At 37.9% G+C, this 14753-nt stretch overlaps 1 protein-coding gene across 1 annotated transcript in view; it reads left to right on the forward strand.

Annotated features, from left to right (window-relative positions):
* Nucleotides 1-14753, forward strand: part of ARIH1 (ariadne RBR E3 ubiquitin protein ligase 1) — a 112870-nt gene that overhangs the window by 755 nt on the left and 97362 nt on the right. The gene's annotated exons all lie outside the window — the stretch shown is intronic.

The following is a 14753-nucleotide window of genomic DNA, read 5'->3' on the forward strand; positions in this document are numbered from 1 at the left end:
GCGATCCCTGCGGGTCCCCGGGCCCGGTGTCCTTCCCCCGGCCGGAGGAGCGCCCACAGGGGCGGGGCGGGCCGGGCCGGAGGGCGGGGGTGGAGGAGAGCAGGAAAACGCGGCCCCTACGGGGGTTACCCCGGCCTTCCAAGTCTCGCTTGAGCACTTTTGGAAGGGGTTGGAGTAGGCCTAAGAGCCGCTTGGTGTACGGTTGCCCCAAGTGGGCACCAGTTAATAAAGAAATGGATCTGCTTGGCAGTCTTAAGTGCCTACTTAAAGGTGGGGGAAGGGAACTGTTTCTCGGAAGAGGTGCTGATGGGCCTTCTTTTACGATGGTGAGGCTTCTGCTCTTCTCTCTCTCTCTCTCTCTCTCTCTCTCTTTTTTTAAATGCCTTCGCTGTTTGTTTGGGACCTAATGCTACTTTTTCCAGGGGTAGCGTGTCACTTACTCGAAGCCGTCGGGAGAGTCCCTGCAGATTGCATACCCAGCCTTGCGGCTAAAACAAAACGCAGCGTACTGTCTGATATTAGGCTCTATTGTGAGTTAGAAAGTAGGGGCTTTCTGCTTCTGAACTCCTTTCTTGATAATTTTTTTTTTTTTTCGAATTTCTTGGAGAGTTAGGCTTGGTCCAAGTTGATGACCACAACTCACGTAACATCGTGAGTCCGGTTTTGCATTTCTCAGCTTGAGGAAGTCCAAAGTTTACATTTGGTTGGGGGGATTGGGGGAGGAATCCAGTTATGATGAGGGATACAACTGTAGAATGAAAATGACGTCTTGATTCAGTGCAACTTTTAGAAAACACTAGTTACATGTGAGGAAACTATATACAGAAGCTAGTTACTATTAGCTTCTTGTATGTCAGTCATTCCTTTTTTTTTTTTTTTTCTTAAAAATCAGTTGACTAATATTCGCTGGCAAATTGGCAGTAGTATGTCACTGCCTACTTGTTCAGTTGGGATGATTAACAGATTTTTACAGTATTGTCTAGTAAGCAGCACTTCCAATTGTGCCATCTATTTAGGCTTCTCTGAATAATAGTAAAAAAAAAAAAAAGTAAATGGTAAATAATAGTTAAAAAAAAAAAAAACCTGTGATATGTAGTGGTACTAGTAGACCGTGGACGTCTCAAACTTTCATATGGATACTGCAGTCTGAGGAGGAAATTGAAGGGACATAGAAGGAAGATTAAGTTTATTGTTCTTTTTTTTTGGATTCTAAAAGTATGACAGTTCTTAAGCCACTAAGTTGAGACTTTTTTTTGAGGAAACTTTATTAAAAGAATTGAGAGTAAACCTTGAATTCTCTTTCCGTTTATTTACCACTACAGTATGTAAAATCTGATCTTTTCACACTTACCTAGTTTTTTGACGTTAATTAGGTTTTAAAAATTCGTGGATAATGAATTTATTTGACTTACTGTTTGTTTTCATGTAGTAAATCTCATCCAACTTTCTCAGCTCTTAGGTGTATCTTAAGCACTGAGGCTAAACCTTAAAATTCCTTATGTCACTTCTGGAACGGAGATGTAGCTAATGCATATGACATCATTCTTTCTTTGTTAGTTTAGAGGAGAGAGAATAAATGCAGATGAACTGAACTATTTAAGAAACACAAAATACCAGGGGTTTATTTAGGTGTCCATGCCTGATTTTTGAAAACTGTCTTTTTTTCTAGCTGACTTCTTGTTAAGGATGCTCTTAAATGGAATTCCTGAATATATAAATATTTATTCCTTGTTAAGTTTCCTATTTCGAAGTATCAGTAAATCCAAGAATAGGATCTATCCCAGGTCACTTTTTTCCAAATGGTGTGCTTACTAGATCTAAACTAGGCCTTGGTTATGGTGTGGCTTTTTTATGTGCGTAGATTTAAGCTTCAAAAGTGACACTGAAAAAAAAAAGTGGCACTGGTAATACATGCATACTGTAAGAAAAAACTGACTAGGCAAGAAAAAAAAAAAAACGAGATCGACACCAAGAGAGATACACAAAATTTGAGCTGTAGTTTTCTTTCTAGACCTCTGGGTGAGCTATACATATATTTTAATAACGACAGGATCATACTATATATATTCTCTTTTATGTTTTCAGTAGAAAAAAGCAGATTACAAAAACAGAAGGAATCTCAACTTTTCTTGTTAATAACTCTTTCCATTTCCAGTGTTTACAGGATTATAAATCTAAACTATTTAATCCATTATTATTACCCCCCCCCCCCCATTTTTTTTTCTAGTTTCTGGCTTTTATAAACTTCATTGGGAATATCCTCATAGATCTTTGAATGTTTTATTATGTTTTTTAGGATAAATTGAGTTGCTGAGTGAAATGATGTGCTTTTTTCGAGGCATTTGATATATATGACCTACGACATTGCTTTCAGAAAGGTTATATTTTTCCTCACCCATCAGTGCTTGATTGGGATAATACAATCATTTCAAAAATTGATTCTTAAAAGATGAGGTAGAACTTTTAACGTGTTTCTTGGATGTTGGTATTTCTTTTATAAATTGCCCTTTGATTTTGCTCATTTTGCGACCTTTTCGGGATTTTTATCTATTAAAAGACCCCCTTAGTATTGAGGTTTTAAATATCAGTTGTCTAGGTTTTTCAATGAAAAAAACTTAATATTTGTTTAATGTGGCAGTAAGTTTTAAGTTTATCACATTAAAAACCCTTGCTTTACTTCACATTAGAGAGCTGTTTGTTAATTCTAAAAAAACTTAAATCCCCTGCTCCCCAGTGCTGCCATTCTATATGAAATCAAGTGTGTTATTAGTGAATTTGAAAATAAATATGTGGGAGAAAAAAGATCGAAATGTGAAAAGATTGCCAGATTAGTTTTTCTTTGGGAAGTTGATTACTACTTTGGGGAGAGTGGATCTGGGCAACACTAGATTGATACTGTTATCTGTAGTTGTCTGCAGGTTAGTTTTAGCCTTCAAATGAGTTAACACTTTTTCTTTTAGAAGACTCTTGGTTTTCTAGCTTTCTATAACTCTCTTTTTATAGTTTGTTTAATTTGGTCTTGTTATATTTAAATCCTTGTGGCTACCTAGATTATCTTGTGAATTTTCAAGAAAAGGTCAGGGATTTTCTTTAACCTACACCAATGTTAGAGACGTACTTAAAGCCCTTACTGTACCACCACTATTTACTTAACTCGTATTATTAAACAGTGGCTTTCTAATGTAATTGCCTTAGTAGCTCAGGAATTTATTAAACACTACCCAATTCTGCAATTGAGGGGCATCTAAACTTGCTATTTTGTGTTTCCACAACATTATTCAACAAATGCTGGTTGTGCTCTTGTATGTATGCCAGTCACCATGTTAAGTAGATAGAGGGCGTGGTTCTTGCCTAAGGAGCATATAGAGGTGGGGAACATAGAGGTCCTTGGGCTTCGTTCCCAGAGATTGTTGTTCATTAGTTAAGTCTGTGTTGGAGCCTGAGCATTTATATATTTTTAGCCATTGCAATGATAGTTCTCAACCACTGGAATAATCCTAGTTCACCTACTGTCATGATTTTTGACTCAGGGAGAATGAATAGAGTGAGAAGGGCAGTAGTAAGCCTTAGGAATAGCACTCTTAAAGGATGTGCTGCAGAAGAGGAGCATGGGCTGATGGATGTGAGTGGTCACAGAGGAGTTCTAAAGAAGCGGGTGGGTGTCGAGCATAAGATTTATTATGCTAAATAACCTTTTAAAGAACAGATATCTCATCCTTACAGGGGAAATTTTCTGTTTGCTGTTGATTTGTAATCTTTAATTTTATTTCATCTATTTATTTAAATAAAAGACTTTAGGAACTTCTAAGGTGAGGTTTCAAGCATAAATTGAGAGGCAGTAAAATATCAGCTCAGGAGTCCGTTCTAGCTCTGGCTTTTCCTCCAAATGGCAAGTTTTGTTTACATCCCTGAACCTTCAATTTCTGTTTTGCTTTTTTTTTTTTTTTTTCCCCAGTCTGGGAAGTAGTTAAGACAGTTGAACTACTAGATTGGCCTTTTTCTTACATCGATGTTTTGTTTATCTAACATCCTTTTAAAAACTTAGTTAATTGGAGATGCTCATTGTTTCCAAGAAATGAGTTGAAGTGTGCAAATCAGAATGAACTTAAATTGATTAATTTATTTGGGTAGGGAGTAGCAGAGGGAAAGGAAGGGGAGAGAGTATGTATCTTGAAGTTGTTAAAGGTGTTTGGTATGGTTTATTCCTTTTGAACTTCTATTTTTTTCCCCACCGGCTCTCCTTGAACTTATTTGAGCCACAAGTTTTATATTAATTCTTCTTAAATTGCTTATGGCACTAGTCCTGTGAATCAAACTCTGTGGATGGGGTCCAGCAGTCTGTTTGAATGAGCATTCCAGGTGATGCTGATGTCAGCTAAAGTTTGAGAACCACTGATCTAGGGGACCCTACCCTGGGTGGCTCAGCGGTTTAGTGCCTGCCTTCGACCCAGGGCGTGATCCTGGAGACCTAGGATCGAGTCCTACATCAGACTCCCTGCATGGAACCTGCTTCTCCCTGTGTCTCTGCCTCTCTCTCTTTCTCTGTCTCTCATGAATAAATAAATAAAATCTTTAAAAAAAAAAAAGAGAGAGAACCACTGATCTAGTTGAAATTTAACAGTATTTCTGTGTTATCACTAGTGATAAATTATGACAGAAGTGGGTTAATGGTGGAAGGTAAGTTGTTTAAGAAACCAATAAAAGGAAAATTTCAAGAGCTTGGACAACACTTGCTGGGCTAATGAGTTGGAGGAGATTTGTCATTGTTACTGTGATCCTTCAGATAAAGTGGTCTTTACTCAGTTAACTATTTCAAACATGCAAACCAAACTAGGCATCTTACATTCTAGGTTGGAGCACTTGGTTTTCCTTCCACCCTTCCTCACCCCCTGGGTTTCATTTTTTTTTTTTTTTTTGACAAAAATATTTGAGTTTATTTAATATGTTGGAAAAAATATAAGGCTTTGGGTACTGTAAGTGCTCCTCAATACTGTACCAAATGTTGAAGAGAATATGAGAAGACATTCTCAAGGAGTCGGTGATCTCTTTGAATTTAGACACTCAAAACTATTAGGTTAGTAAGTAGTTTAATCAAGTGCTAAGTGAATAGTAATAGGTATTCATGGAAGAGAAATCTGTGGGTCTTATCTGAAAGATGGCTAGGATTTGGATAGATAGGAAAGAAGAGAAAGCCATTTTAAGAAATTGAATGAAATGAGAACAAGGAAGGTGTCCAGATGACAGGGAGGTCCACTAAAGTTAGAACAATTTGTAAATTGTGGATGATAACGTTGCAGACGCGGGGAGGTTTAATACTCTGAAAAAAGGTAGGCAGAAGCCATCAGGTTATATTCCTCTATTGTGGGTTTGACCTGTGGTATCTGTATGTGTTAATTATCTTTAACCCTGAATTTCCCCCAAACTTAGTGACTTAAAAACAACATTTATGATTCTGGGTGCAGCTGAGTTGGGTGCTTCTGGCTCAGTATCTCTTATTTCTGTTAAGGCTGCAACCAAGATATCAGCTGAATTGAAGTTTTCAAGGCTTGACAAGGATAACTCCTGTGGCTATTGTCAGGCCTCAGATTTTCACTGGCTGGTTGTTGGCAGACACACAAGTTCCTTGCCAGAAAGTGGCTTATAGCAGTTTCTTTCCCTTGGAATAAGGAGTCTGAGAGCCCCTAAGACAGAAGCCAGTCTTTTTATAATTTCATCTCAGTTGACATCCCATCACTTTGTGTCCTGCTTGTTATAAGTGATTAACTGTATCCACACACTCAAGAGGAGGAGATTACACGAAAGTGTGAAGACTAAGAGGTGGGATCCTGGGGGCCATTGTAAAGGCTCTACTGTCATATAGATATTTGGCTTAGTCAAGAGGTGAATGACAACCATTGTATAATGCTTATTTCTTCAGTTAACTTATATACAAATGAGAGGCATAGTAGTTTGGGTTTTTTATTTTGGATTAGCTATAATTATTTGTGTTTGATTTTGCAGAGTATTATTGTAACCTTAAATGATAAGCCTTCCTAATTACTTTTCAAAGGCTAAGATTAAAAGAATAGTTTGCAGTCTCATAGAATTGGCAGGAATTTGAGATTCTTCAAATTTAACTTTAGCTACGTAGTGGAATCACCTGGGGATTTTTTCACAATTTTAGTTGCAGTTGCAAGAAATAATGCAATAGCGATCCTGTATACCCTTTGCTGATTTTTCTACAATGATACCATCTTGCAAAACTATAGCATAATGTCACAACCAGTATATTGACATTGATGCGGTCTTACCTTTCTTTTCTTGAGTTTTTTTTTTTTTTTTTTAATGCAGGCACTCAGGCCCCACATCAGACTTAAAATGGGTCTCTGAATGTTTGGACCAGGCATTGTCATTAAAGAAAAATTCTCCCTGGGGGCACCTGGGTGGCTTAGTGGTCAAGTGTCTGTCTTCCTTTGGCTTGGGTCATGGTCCTGGGGCCTTGGGATTGGGATTGAGATTGGGATTGGGATGAGTCCCACATCAGGCACTCTGCCTGCCTATGTCTCTGCCTTTCTCTCTGTATCTCTCATAAATAAATAAGTAAAATCATAAAAAATAAACTAAAAAAAAGTTTTCCCTGGATTATTTTAATGCACACTCAGGGTTGAGAGCCCCTATTTTTGTCCATTGTCTCTAAGAATCCTCTCTGTTACATTCTAATCTCTGCTCAACTACAAATAAGTGACTGAACAATTTTGTGATGTAGCTCATTTCAAATTTAACTAGATTTAAAAAATATATTTTATTTGAGAAAGAGCGAGTGAGCACATGCAGAGGGAGCAGCAGAGGGAGAGGGAGAAGAAGCCCGTTCCCTGCGTAGCAGGGAGCCAGATGTGGAGCTCCAGGAGCCCTCTTGATTTTTTTTTTTTTTAATGGAATCAAAATCTGCTATTATAACTTTCACCCATTGTTCATAGGGTTGCTCTTTGGATAAATTTTTTGTGTTTGTGTTTTTATTTTATTTTTTTTATTTTTTGTGTTTGTGTTTTTAAACATAATTATTGTCTTGGAAGCATTTCTTCTTGAAGTTGATCAGACCCACTTCTTTGTTCAAACAACGACCCTCTTCTTTGTTCATACAACAGTGAATCTATATTTTTGATAATGTACGTTGCCTGCTTTTCTATTTTCTATTAGACGCTTTCTTTTAATAGGGATAGTATCACAGGCCATAACTTTGCCAAGACCTCAACAATAGGTAGGTCATCTTTTGTATGTTATACTATAATTATGTAACTTTGTTGAATATCTTAATTACTCCTATTAGATGATGGGATAAATATAAGAATGAGAATTTATTTAGGCTGAAATTTTATGATCACTTGAGAAAATGATCTATAATCAGAGGCTTCTAACCTGGGATGGCTGTATCCTTTGGGGCTTGTGGAGATAGTAGTGGCAGTTTTTGCTCTTTTCTCCTCTCAGTGTTTAAAAAAACCTAACATTTTAAAATAGAGCAAGACAATACTGCTCAAGTGAATTAAAATGTGGGCCATTTTTGAGTCTTCAATTCTAAAAGAATAGCAAGTGTTAACAGAGTCAGTAGATTTCTACAGTTGTGTAAGAATCTGAATTTTTGCTTTATTCCTAAGTTTTCATTTAATCAGTGATTGGGGGTCATTTGGCTTTACCTTGAATAATGTCTTATTTCTTTCATTCTTTTTAAAAATTTTATTTATTTATTCATGAGAGAGAGAGAGAGGGACAGAGATCTAGGCAGAGGGAGAAGCAGGCTCCCTGCGGGGAGTCCGATGTAGGACTCCATCCTGGATCCTGGGATCATGCCCTGAGCTGAAGGCAGACGCTCAACCACTGAGCCACCCAGACGTCCCTCCCTAATGTCTCGTTTCTTGATGTATCTTGGTGCATAGTAGATACCCGGTTGGTATTTGAATTAAACTGATGGGTAGTTTGTATCTCAGAAGGCAGTTTAAGAAGTTCTTACTGAAATAGCAGCTGCTCTGGCAGATTAACTTTTCAGAGTTCTACTTTTTTTCATTAAAAAAAAATGAGAATGCTGATATAATGGTCAAAAGGTTGTGAGGATTTGAATGAGAAATACCAAATAGTGTACTGGAAGTTTTTCCATGTAATTTTTTTTTCTTAATGTAAACATCATTCAATAGCATTTTTCATTTTTGTTATGTTCCATTTAAAGGAAGTGTCAGAAGTGACCTGACACTTAATACATTTTGGCAAAAAGTACAGCAGATAATGAAGTATTAGGTAACATTTCCTTATTACTAAGACATTTGTTTAGACAAAGCTAAGAATAGCTATAATCCCAGACACTTCTCCCCAGGCTTATTTTGCGATCTCCTTTGAAACTGTCATACTTCTGATTCAAATATTAACAGGCTCCAATTACTTGGTAGTATATTCTTTCTCTTAATCACAATTGTACATTTTTAAAGGGATTAAGTATAAGCTAGAGACTGAGAAAGAAGTATTTTCTGATTCTTAGCAAGTATTTACAGTAGAAACCTGTGGCCAGCTAACCTTGACATTTGTAACATTTTGGACAGGTATTTCTGAAAGCCATTTGAAACCCAAATTTACTGCATTCTCTTCTCAAGGCTCTTCTTTCTTTGACTAACTTAACTGTTAACTGTTCTTGGAATTTGACAGTCACCCTTAGTTTTTTTTTTTTCCCCCTGCATTTCCCATATCCAGTGCTTAGCCCTGATCAAGTTATATCTGAAATTTACATTCTTTCTTTCTTTCTTTTTTTTTTTTTCCATTAACTAATCCTAATCTGGGGCCTCTTTTTTTTTTTTTTTTTTTAACTTTTATTTATTTATGATAGTCACAGAGAGAGAGAGAGGCAGAGACACAAGCAGAAGGAGAAGCAGGCTCCATGCACCGGGAGCCCGACGTGGGATTCGATCCCGGGTCTCCAGGATCGTGCCCTGGGCCAAAGGCAGGCGCCAAACCGCTGCGCCACCCAGGGATCCCCTGGGGCCTCTTTTTATTTCGCCTCATTGTCTCCAGGCTTCCAGTCTATGTCATACTACCAAATACAAATATAATAGTCATTTTCCTGCTAAAAAAAAACCTTCATTGTCCACCCCTCACCCCACCCTCTACTATTATTAAGTCTAGTCCAGATTCCTTAATATGGCATTCATGGCTTCCTCATCTTGGTGTCAGCTGATTTTTTCAGTGTCAGCTGCTGCTGTTCCTGATTCTCCAATCACCCCTAAGTGCACCACTCAAAATTTCTTTCTGTTCATTGCTCTGTGTTGGGGTTATAATTTCTTAATACGAAATACACAGTTGTGTTTTCTTAAATTTGGTCATGCTCCTCCCTCTTGTGGAGATCTTTCTCCTCTCAACTGCCTGATAAACTCCTATTCACATGCTGCCCAGCTATTACCATATCTCTTACCAGGTCCCTCTTCTCTACCTTTCTAGTGCTTCCTTATCTTTGTTTGCATAGCACTTCATATGGATGTTGGCATAGCCTACATGAGGTTGTAATATAGCCATCCCAATACCTAAGTCTCTCCAGCTAGCTAGTAGATAGGAGGGTTTTGATTATAAGAGCTGCATCTTCTGCATCCATAGTGTATGGCACCCTAACAATCTTGGCCATAATAGAAACTCAGTAAATAATTGAAGTTTTTGTCCTTGCCTAGTAAATGCTTGCTTCCTCAGTTTCCTTATCATAAACCAAAGGGAGCCAGATTTTCTTCTGGTGCTAATAAGTTAGTTTATGATTGGTAGGTAATGCCACAGTGATAATGTAAGAAGCAAGAAAAAGTGTTTAAATTCTAAGACGACAAGCTTTTTAAGTCCTCTGAATATAGTGACACTTTTAAGGTTTATTATTTGCAGATAGTTCCTGGCACTTTATAAAACTGACAGTGATGTAAAAACAATTTTGAGTCACTGTAATGGTGTAATTCTCCAAGTGTGGTCCTTGAGAGCAAAACTATTATGATAATATTAAGACGTTTGCCCTATGTAATGTGCTGACCTTTGTACTGATGATGCAGAAAGCAGTGAGTAGGTAAAACCATGGGAATCCTAGCACAGATCAAATCGGGCACTGATGATGAGTAATCATTGTATTCTTCGCCTCTACACACAGTAAGAAGTACCATTTTCACTTGTTCTGGAGGAAGTAGTATTAAGTTACTAGTTTTATTATATATCTTATCCCTTTAAGTACACATCTTTTTCATAGCTTAGGTGGTAAATTAGGCTTAGGTGGAGATATGCATGAAGCACTTGGGCATACTAAAAGTTAGGTTGTCTTGATGATAAACATTTATGCAGCTTGATTTGTGAGTGGAATAAGCTGCTTGTTTGATGGAACCATTTTTTTCTTGAGGAATGACTTACTGGTTGTCATTTAGACAAAATGGCAAACATGGTGACTGTTTCTCCAAATGAATGAAATATACCTGTTATTTCAAGGAAACCTGCTTACAGTGTATTGCCAGTGATAACATTTTTAAGTGAAAATTAGAATTTTGGAAAACTTCTATTTGCCACTGTGAGACTGACTGCTTCCTAATACTTAAAAACTTCTGATGAAATATTATGTAATAAAATCTATCAGTATTTGGAAGATTTGTGTAACTTAACCAATATTTTCCAAATGTCCAGTTTTCCATTGACCAATTATAATAATTCTTTATCATATATTGGTAAATGATCCATTCAAAGTACAAGGTAGAATACCAGATTTTATTTTTTAAAAGATTTTATTTATACAGAGAGAGAGAGAGAGACGCAGAGACACAGGCAGAGGGAGAAGCAGGCTCCACGCAGGTAGCCCGATGTGTGGGACTTGATCCTGGGTCTCCAGGATGATGCCCTGGGCCAAAGGCAGGCGCTAAACCTCTGAGCCAGCTGGGCTGCCCTGAACACCAGATTTTAATATAAGAATATGAAAAGTTCTTTGACATGGTTTCCGATTTTACCAACAACCTTTAAGAAACAACCACTTTTTGGGGCACCTGGGTGGCTCAGCTGGTTGAGTGTCTGACTTCAGCTCAGGTCATGATCCCAGGATCCTGGGATGGAGCCCCGAGTTGGGTTCCCTGCTCAGCAGAGAGCCTGCTGCTCCCTCTCCATCTGCCACTTCCCTGCTTGTGCATGTGTGTGCTTTTGAATTTTGGTGTAATATCAAAAAGAATATCCATAATTAACTGAAAAGCCTATGAAAGTGCTCCTTTTTAAATTTTTTTAAAAGATTTTATTTTATTTTTAAAGATTTATTTATTTATTTATGATAGAGAGAGGCAGAGACACAGGAGGAGGGAGAAGCAGGCTCCATACTGGGAGCCCGAGGTAGGACTCGATCCCGGGACTCCAGGATCTCGCCCTGGGCCAAAGGCAGGTGCCAAACCGCCGAGCCACCCAGGGATCCCCTAAAGATTTTATTTTTTTGAAGTAATCTCTACACCCAGTGTGGGGCTTGAACTTAAAACCCCAAACCTAAGAATTGTAGGTCCTATCTACAGAGCTAGCCAGGAGCCCCAAGTGCTCCTCTTTTTTTACTTATTTTTATGGAGCCACATTTCCTTTATTCTTCAAATAAAACAATGTATCAAAGAGTAGTGCCTAGGTGCTGCAATCAGTTGAGTGTCTCTGACTCTTGGTTTCGGCTCAGGTCATAAACTCAGGGTTGTGAGATCCGGCCCTGCTTTGGGCTCCGTGCTCAGGGCAGAATTTGCTTGGGATTCTCTCTCCCTCTGCCCCTCCTGCTTCTGCTCTCTTTCTAAAATAATAAAATAAATCTTAAAAAACAAAAACAAAAACAAAACAAAAACCGACACATCCAAGAGACTGAAGGCAGAAGTAGATAGGAGAATCCAGCTGTTTTCTATTTAGCCAGTTATTAAAGAGGCTTTGAAATGTGAAATAGTGTACTCTTCCCACCATCTTTTTTGTGTTAGAACATATAATTTATTTTCATATGTGTTTTTTGTGTTAATCTCTAATGGGATCTGTTACTGTTAATGAGTTAAATATTTTAAAAATTCTGTTTCAGTAGCTAACATGATAAATATTGATAGTTATAACTCCCATAAATAAAGCTCTTTGGTGTCAATAATTTTTAAGGTGAAAAGGAATTGTGAGGTCAAACAGGTTGAGAATTACTGCTTTGATATTCTGAAATATTTCTGAATCATTAAGAAAATGTCATGTAGGGGCAGCCCTGGTGGCTCAGTGGTTTAGCGCTGCCTTCAGCCCAGGGCCTGATCCTGGAGACCCGGGATAGAGTCCCACGTCAGGGGACTCCTGACGTGGAGTCAGGACATGGGAGTCCCTGCATGGAGCCTACTTCTCCCTCTGCCTGGGTCTCTGCCTCGGTATCTGCCTCTCTCTCTCTGTCTCTCATGAATAAATAAATAAAATGTTAAAAAAAAAAAAAAGGAAAAAAAATGTCATGTAGGCTTGCAAATAGGTAAATATGACTAACCACATTATTTGAATTCATTTTGAATTAGCAGTAGTTTATAAATTAAAAATTAAATACTGATTAATCAGAAACTTATTTATTATTAGCTATGTTAGATTAGATACCCTGGGAGGTATTAACAGAAGTCGTCACCTCTGTTCTTAAATAAAATCTAGGAAATCGGAATCTTAAGATATGACTAGTAGGGGCAAGATGTTGGAAATGGCAGGCTTAATTTTTTCAAGGAGGAGCTAGCAGAGATACCACTCAACATATTCTACTTGTTAACTTGTCTATGCCTTGATTTTTTACATTAGAATAAAAGCTGTGTGAGAGTAGGACTTTGTTTTATTCATCGCTGCAGTCCAAGTGCCCAGAATGGTAGCTGGCACATATTGGGTCCTTAGTAAGTATTTCTTACGTACTTTATTTCCAAGCCATTTTTGAAGAATATTTTGCTATGTGTATACTAGGTTGTAGTAGTTTTCTTTCAGTACCTTACAGATTCTGCTGTTTTCTGGCTTCCATTGTTTGCGGTGGGAGGAAGCTTAATGAAGTCTTTAATATGAGTATTTGTGATTTTTTTTTTTTTTTTACTTTGTGTCTAGTGATTTTCTTTGCGTTTATCTCTTTGGGTTTTCAGATCCTTTTGACTCTGTAGGGGTGATGTCTTTGTCAATTCTGGAAATTCTCAGCTCTGCCTTCATCTCATTTCCTTCTGATACTCCATTTACACATATATTAGAGCTTTTTGTTACGTGCCATATGTGTTCCGTGCTCTTTTGTGTATCTTCTCTTTTCTTTGCTTCAAATTGGATGATTTCTACTGATTTATCTTCTGGGTCTCTAAATCTGTCTTTTCCTTTGTCTGATCTGCTATTAAACACCTAATTAGTTCTTAATTTCCAATATTGTATTTTTTAATTCTGGAGTTTCCATTTGATTCCTTTTTATAGGTGCTGATTTTCTGGTGACTTCTTTTTCATCTGTTTTCTCCAGCAAAATAATCATTTATTCTTACAAGTTTTGTCAGCTAACTGCAGTAACTGTTAGTCTCTTCATAAGCTTTTTTCTTTCCCTCTCGGCTTTCAGTCATGTGTTCCTGTCATTTGACATACCTTTGCTTGCATGCCATATGTTGGGTATAATGTATTTTAGAGATTCTGGATGATGATGGATTTCTCCAGAGGATTTTCATTCTTCCTTCTGCTTGGTGGCTAGAGTGGTGAATAATGACTTTAATCCAGGCAGGCTAAGTTCTAGCTCCAAACTGTTCAGTTTCAGTCTCTCTCATCTACCTGTGGCCCTTAGGAGGCTTCAACTAAGAACCTGCTGTCTTCTCAGCAGTTACTTCCCTAGGGATTTCAGACTTTAATCACTGACTCCCAAGACTGCTGGAAGCACCACTCTGGTTTCAGAGACTTTACCTTTAGATTTTTAGTCTTGGCCCCTTATTTAGTCCAGGGATTCAGCAGATGTCCTGAGGGAAATACCAACCATGCCTCCATTTCTTGAGACACTCCCTTAAGTCTCACTGTTAGTTCCTTTTTTTGCTGTAGTAAGTTCCCCCAAACTTAATGACTTAAAACACAAATTCATTATTCTGAATGTCAGAAGCCCAAAGTGGGCTTCACGGGGCTATCTCACCCACTTTTTCACTTCTGAAGGCTACCTGCAGTCCTTAAGTTTGGGGCCTCTTACTTGATCTTCAAAGCCAGTAGCATAGCATCTTCAGATCTCTCTGATTCTTCTATTTTGCCCCCTTATCTTCCACTTAAAAAAAACCTCACAGCGTTTCTTTCACTTTTTTTTAATTTAATTTTTTATTTTTAAATAACACGGGGCTTCAACTCATGATCCTGAGATCAAGAATCACATGCTCTACTGACTGAGCCAATCAGGCACCCTGTACTTCTTTCACTTTGAATGTGACTCTTTGATTATACTTGGTTGACCTGGATAACCTAGGATAATCTATTTTAGGATCAGCTGGCTACCAGTTTAGTTCTATCTGCAACATTAATTACTTTACCCTTACTATGTAATTTAACACTCAGAGATTGCAAGTATTAGGATGTGAACATCTTGGGGAGGGGGGGGACCACTATTCTGTTTCCCATTAGCAGACCTCTGTCATAGATTATCAATCCTCTGCTTGCTTCCAGAGTTTTTAAGTGCTCCCAGGTAAAAGCCACCACATTTGTAAAATCACTAGTTCCTTTAGACAAATGATATCTGGGCATTATCTGGCTTTTGCAGTTCTGGATGGGAATGCTGGTTTACTTCTTAGCTGTTCTAC

This window comes from Canis lupus, chromosome 30 (genome assembly GCF_003254725.2).
Source record: "Canis lupus dingo isolate Sandy chromosome 30, ASM325472v2, whole genome shotgun sequence".
NCBI lineage: Eukaryota > Metazoa > Chordata > Mammalia > Carnivora > Canidae > Canis > Canis lupus.